The sequence below is a fragment of the Loxodonta africana genome, chromosome 12 (genome assembly GCF_030014295.1).
Source record: "Loxodonta africana isolate mLoxAfr1 chromosome 12, mLoxAfr1.hap2, whole genome shotgun sequence".
NCBI lineage: Eukaryota > Metazoa > Chordata > Mammalia > Proboscidea > Elephantidae > Loxodonta > Loxodonta africana.
This window is the reverse complement of record NC_087353.1, coordinates 28,347,426-28,354,881: the sequence shown is the minus strand read 5'-3', so window position 1 is coordinate 28,354,881 and position 7,456 is coordinate 28,347,426.

Below are 7,456 nucleotides of genomic sequence, written 5' to 3'. Positions count from 1 at the left end.
CAAAAAGGTCGGCAGCTCAAATCCACAACCTACTCCTTGGAAACTCTATGGGGCAGCTCTACTCTGTCCTATATGGTGGCTATGAGTCAGAACCGACTCCACGGCAACACTTTTTTTTTTTTTTTAAGTGCGAGAAAAGGCCCAGAAAGTTATAAGTAAGAATTACCTGCGGATCTTATTAAAATGTAGATTCAGACTCAGTGTATCTGGGGTAGAAATGCAAATTCTCAGCTGGGATTCCAACCAGAACTAACCCGTTCAAAGTCCTAATCCTGGTTGATGGGAGCATGGAGGTTTTTTACATTTTTCTTTGTATACAGACTCCCTGGATTGGAGTAAACACTTCTCAATCATTACCCTGTAGTGTAAATTAGATTATCAGTGCTGGGATCAGAGCCCAAAATAGGAAGTAGTAAATGGATAGATGCTGAAATACAACTTGAGTTACTAAAAAATTCTCCATCACTTTTGGCAACTGGTACAAGTTCCTTAGAATAACAAGAAATTCTCTTTAACGACTGCTGTTAAATATACAGTCTCATTTCCAAATACTTTAGTCAAACCAAAGTATTCATAATGTTCTCTTCGCACCAACACTTCAATGCATTTTTAATCTTCCCCTCTTCTTCCCCTGGGTCATTCCTATCCAATCTGGAGGAATTTTTGCTGAAAGCACGTCTGGAAGGTGGAGTTGAATGCTTGCCCTTAAAATCCTTTAAGTGCTTCCCTACAAATGCCTTCACTATAGGGCTTTTTTTTTTTTGTATCATAATGTCTTTTTCCCACTCTACTAGAGAGTTCCACAAAGGCATCCTTTCATATATCCCTAGCACCTAGCAGGGTCTGGCATTAAAATAAAAAAAACACTGGCACGGAGCCAATTCTGCCTCATGGTAACCCTATGTGTTATAGAAGAGAATTGAGCCCCACGGGGCTTTAGGGTTTTCTTGGTGGTAATCTTTATGGAAACAGATCACCAGGCCTCTCTTCCATGGTTCCACTAGGTAGGTTTGAACCACCAATCATTAGGTAAGGAGCTGAGAGCAAACTCTTTGTGCCACCCAAGTAAGTGCCAAATAAATAGTTGTTGTTAGTTGCTGTCGAGTCCATTCCAACTCATTGCAATCCCATGTGATGCAGTAGAACTGCCCCACTGGGTTTCCTTGGCTGTAATCTTGCGGACGCTGATTGCCAGATCTTTCTTTTGTGGAGCTGCTGGGTGGGTTCAACACACCAAATTTTGGTTAGCAGCTGAGAGCTTAAATGTTTACACCACCATTTTTTCCAAACATGTGTGGTGTTTGGGAAGGAGAAAAATAAGGGCAAATGAAAACTGGATCACCTGCAGGAAATCAGTAACACGAAATCATCATGGATGCCACTTTGGCAATAAACAAAAGCAAAATATTCTGCCGTACTTCTCCAGCTACACAAAATAACACTTTTTTGTTGTGGTTCAGTTTCTCAAAGTTTCAAAGTCTTTTCATATTTGCCAATTCATTTGATTGTCTCAGGATTCACATAAAGTAGACAGGGCAGACATTTATTATCCCTGGTGAGCAAATGAGAAGGTTGAGGCAAGAGAAGTTTACTGACCTAGCCAAAATCATACAACAAATTCAAAGCAAAGCTGTCCCTAGAACCCAGGTCTTGTGACTTCAAGTGGCAAGTTCTTTCCATCAGATCACGCTGCCTGTTTAGAATGGCAGTCACACGTTCTTGTATCTACTGTTGGCCAGGGTCTTCCGTTACCTAGACTCCTACTTCTCAGACAGAAACCAATGCAGGTCAATGGAATAGTTTCGGAGTCTGTAAAGAAATGTGGAAGAAACTGGGTAATTTGAGTAGAGAAGACTAGCAAGCTAGATGTGCACCAAGCTGATAGCTTTAACCCTCAGACCAGAAGTGGGGTTCAGCATCAGGTAGAGCAAACCCCACTATCCTGAAACCAGTACACCATGTTTGGGATTTCAGCTCTGCCATTTACTTGCCATATGATCTTGGAAAATCATCTTTCCTCTCAGGACCTCAGTTTCCCCATTTATCAAGTGAATAAATTGGATTAGATGTTTTGTTTGTTTGCTTGTTTTTAACTGTGGTAAATATCCCTGTTACAAAACATTGGACATTTCAGCAATCGTCACACGTACATTTCAGTGACATTGATTATATCCTTCACATTTAACCATCTCCCTTGTCTGTTCCCAAATTATACCACCACTCTTAATGGAAGCTCAGTGTCTCCTAAGCTTTGAGTCCTCCTTTCCTTCTCCCTCCCCCCTGCCCCTGATAACCACTAATAAACTTTGGTCTCTATGCACTTGCCTATTCTAGATACTTCATATCTTTAAGGCTCCTTTGAGCTGAGATTTTGTTTTTTGAAGACCTGGAAATGTTTAAATAAGTATAATGGAAGGTAAAGTTCCTTCTCGTTCTTACACACACACATACACACACACATTAAATAAATTCATTGAATTCTGGTTATACATGAAACGTGAAAATCAGATAACTGCGTTTACATCTGAAGACAAAAATCATCGTAGTTTCTAAAATATTCCATTTCCTCTCCCATTAACAGATGGGAAGCAGTTTGATGGGGTTTATCAGATGAAGCAGCTGCCATGCCACCTTAGCAGTCATGCCACATGAGTGACACTAATGAGAAAAGTGAAATATTCAAGAGCCCAAGACTCTCCTCAAGAAACCACTGCAATTCTGCCAAGGTAGCATTGGGCATGCTTGTGATCTAGTCTTCAGCTCTAAAAATAAGCTACGTAAATAATATTTCTTGTAATGATGATGACTATTATTTATAACTTGCCCTTGCCTCCCAGGCAAATGTCCAGGCAAGAACAAAAAAAGGCTTAGAATAATTAAAACAAAGACAACGTAGAGGTGTTGGCATGTGACGAAAGGAAATGTTTGGATACCAGAAGCCAAGATCTATTTGTTGGATTTGATTAATCAGCACTAATGTGGATTTTTTTTTTTAATGTGGACTTTATTTTAAGATCACACAACAAGAAAAGCACATTGTGGAAGATTTGTTTTATTCCCCCCCCAAAAAAAAAAAGTGTCTTGAAATCTCTTTGGTGAAAAAGGTTCTGTTAAAAAAAAAAAAAAAAGGATGCTCTCCCAGGCTTGACTATCCTTTATTTTTCCGGAAAGAATTTGAAGGGATAGTTTTTCTAATCTCTGGATCTTGAGGGCCTTAAGTTCCATTTACCTCAGATCAACTCCGTGAGTATTTATTAAGTGCACATTAGATGTCAAGCACTGGGAACGCAGACATGAAAAAAAAAATCTATGTATGGTTCTTAAATTCCAGCAGCTCAGGAAGTGATAAAAAAGTAATGGGCGGAGTTAAAACGCTGTGAGACAAACTGTGAGTCGCTGGTCCTGGGTGTGCTGGCTTGCTGGGGATGAGAGTTCAGGACAGGCTTTGTTGCAAGGTGGTATTTCAGCGGTCTGAAGGGATACTTTGGAGTTTGTCCACTTGATGTGGAGAGGGGGACATTCCCAGGAAGAAAGAATAGCAGGTACAAAGGCAGAGAGGGAGGATAGAGTGTCTGAGGTAAGGAATGGAAAGAAATGCAGCTAAGTGAACAAGCAAGGGACAAATTATAAATGGCCGTTTGAGTCCTGCAAAGAATATAAGGCTTTGTCCTGGAGTGATAGGAATCTATTGAAACATCAGAATATGGGAACTGCCATGGGTATATGTCTTTTAGAAAGATCACTTGGGGTGTAGTGTGGGCAATGAATTAGATGGACTGAATATGAAGATAAAAACCCACCACTGCAATTTAGTCACAAGAACCTGTGACTGACTCATAACTCTACTCTCCTATAGGACAGAGTAGAACTGCTCCATAGGGTTTCCAAGGAGGGCCTGGTGAATTTGAACTGGGGACCTTTTTTGGTGGGCAGTGGTAGCATTTACCCACTATGCCACCAGGGTTTCCAAACATGAAGGTAGGGAGACCAATTAGAAAGCCGTTGAAATAAATTAGGTGAGAACTGATAAGGGGTTGATACAGCATAAAAAAGTGATATATATGAATTCTTAATATATTGAGGCTGACACTAACATCATTATTCTAAGGCATTTCTCAAGTAGTTAAGTGTTAAAAAGCAAACACGACAGGTTGGAAACCATTTTAAATGGCCCTTTATGAGTTTTTACACATAGTAGTTATACTGTGTTTAAACATGAAACATTTACAAGCAGGCTTGTGAAAAAGTTCTATAGGGTCAACTATTCTATTTGGTGGGAATTTTAAGTTTCTCTTAGTACCCAAATTGTGTTCGTAACCATTTTATCCCCAAATTGGATAAAATATCTGATAACACCTTCTTAAAAAGAGAGAGAGAATTCTGGCCTTTGTTGAATCGAACCTGTGTACTGGCTCACTAATATTTTTCCTGAAAAGCAAAGAAAGTATTTGCAAAGGAAAGGAATTCAAGGCTTTGTCCTAAACTGTGAGCCATAACATCTCTTTTATGTTCTTGGCTGTGGCTATTACTCAGTTGGTTACGGGAACAAGCTACATCAAATCAAGCCTTAATCTACCTGGCTATAAAATGGATCCAGGCATAAGTGCTCCCTATTTATTTTGCGATGCTACAAAGGGGACTGGGATATACCTGTAAAACTTGCTAAGCCTTTGCTGCAAGGCTCTATATATGTGTTATTACTTTGTTGATGATTGTGGACACTGTCTGAGCTTTGTGAGGAGGGCAGTTGAGTCTCCCAGGGTGGCTGACTCATTTTGTCAAATGTGTCAAAATTGATGCAATCAGCAATTTCTGGATTTACCTGACCAAGCTAATATTGGTACCAACTGACCTATGAAAAAGTATCAGAGGATCTTGACTTAGAACCGAATAGAAGTCATATACTGAAGCCTTGCAAATTGGAGAGAGGAGAGAAGAAGAGAGAGGGAAAGAGGCAGAGCAGAAATAAATTTACGGGTGCAAATAATTATAATCACCTTTTAAATTTGGTAGCTGGTTTACGTCTGGCACTAGGCTAGGTACTCATATATTATCTGTACATGAATTATCCATGTACAGGTTTTATATGAGTACCTAGCCCATTTCTGTCTGTAACACAGTAGGGATGCATAAACAACACTTTGTGGTAAATCTTGTTAGCACCATTTTGTGTATGTGTATATACATGAGCACTAAGGCTGAGGGAAGCTGACTAAGCTGTCCAAAGCCACACTGCAACTTAGGGGTGATAGATGGCGAGGTGGAGAAGGGGAGAGCCGGAAGTTAAATGCTGACCTTACTGCAAGGCTCCTGCACTATCCTCTTGACTCCCCGCCTCCAGTTGTCCACTTTTCCTCCCTATTTCATCACCAGCATCCCATTTCATTTCCTGGGCTATCTAGTTTTTCTCCATGGTTGGATATCATTTAACTCTATTTTTCTGGATCCTGGAAATTTATTGTCCCACCTTTTCCCCTTTTTGAAGGAGATGAACAGACAGTGGTATTTATAATCTTTTGCCAATCTCAGAAGTCAACATCTGTGTTATCCAGATTTGCCACACATGAACGAATCTACTTAAAGTCCAAGGCTGTTCTCAAATAATCAAAAGGAATCAAATCAAGTCCTCGGCATTCACATGAGAGAAGAGTCAAAGACAGAGTTGCGATTTTATTAATATATTGTTGGGGAAATCTCAAAAGAGATTCAAGGCTTGACTGAATGGTTTACTCTTTCGATTGATGCTTCTTGAGCATCTTTTTTTGTGTGTGTGTGCGGTATAATGAGCTTTTTTATTTGGAATCTTTTCAATATAGCTCTGTCCTGGGAAACCAGCAAGCACCATTCTACAAACATAACTGGACCCAAAGTGCCACCATAAATAAAGTGATCTCCTATACAACTATATTTTAAGGTGGCATGGCTGGTGCAAAGAAGATTCTTCCTGTTTAGACAGACTGCATGCTATTACCCTGCACCCTATGGTCAGAAGTCTCGTGCGTCAGAGGTGAATTGTCGTGGTTGTCAGGTGCCATCCAGCAGGTTCTGACTCATAGCGAACCTGTGTACAACAGAACGAAATGCTGCCTGGTCCTGCGCCATCCTCACAATTGTTGCTATGCTTGAGCCCATTGTTGCAGCCTCTGTGCCAATCCATCTCATTGAAGGTCTTCCTCTTTCTCTCTGACTCTCTATTTTACCAAGCATGATGTCCTTCTCCAGAGACTGATCCCTCCTGATTACATGTCCAAAGTATCTGAGACGTGCTCTCACCAGCCTTGCTTCTAAGGAGCATTCTGGCTGTACTTCTTCTGAGACAGGTTTGTTCGTTCTTTTGAAAGGGGTGAATACGTGTAGATAATGTCATGAAAACTGATTATTTTCAGAAAGTTTTTAATTGTATCATACATAAGTATACAGCACCATTAACATTGTCTTTAAAATTAAAGTATGATATCTACTTTTCATGTATCTTCGCCTACCAGGAATTTCAAAAATTTCCGATGCAGCCACTGCCCATTTTTTAATAAAACCTCTCCATAGGCTAGAAACCAGTTGTTGTTGAGTCAGCTCTGGCTCATGGTGACCCCACATGTGTCAGAGTTGAACTGTGCTTCCTAGAGTTTTCAATGGCTGACTTTTTCAGAAGTAGATAACCAGGCCTTTTTTCCGAGGTGCCTGTGGGTAGACTTGAACCTCCAATCTTTCAGTTAGCAGCCCAGCACATTGACCTTTTTTTTGGTACTTTAGATGAAGGTTTACAGAACTAAAAAAAAAAAAGCGGTTGCCGTCAAGTCTATTCTGACTCACAGCAACCCTATGTGGTGTGGTAGTTAAGAGCTACAGCTGCTAACTAAAAGGTCGACAGTTTGAACCCACCAGGCTCTCCTTGGAAGCTGTATGGGGCAGTTCTACTCTGTTCTATAGGGTCACTATGAGTTGGATCCCAACAAACTAGCTTCTCGTTAAACAGTTAATACACATACTGTTTTATGACATTGGTTAGCAATCCTGCCACATGTCAACACCCTCCCTTCTAGACCTTGGATTCCTATTACCAGCTTTCCTGTCAACTTCTGCCTTCTAGTCCTTGCCCCTGGGCTGGTGTGCTACTTTAGTCTCATTTTGTTTGATGGGCCTGTCTAGTCTTTGGATCAAGGGTGAACCTCAGGAGTGACTTCATTACTGAGCTAAAAGGGTGTCCAGGGGCCAGTCTCTGGGGTTTTCTCCAGTCTCTGTCAGGCCAGTAAGTCTGGTCTTTTTCTGTGAGTTAGAATTTTGTCCTATATTTTTCTTCATTTCTGTCGGGGCACTCTCTGTAATGATCCATGTCAGAGCAGTCAGTGGTAGTAGCCAGGCACCATCTAGTTGTGCTGTACTCAGTCTGGTGAAGGCCATGGTAGTTGTGGTCCATCAGTCCTTTGGACAAATCTTTCCCTTGTATCTTTGGTTTTCT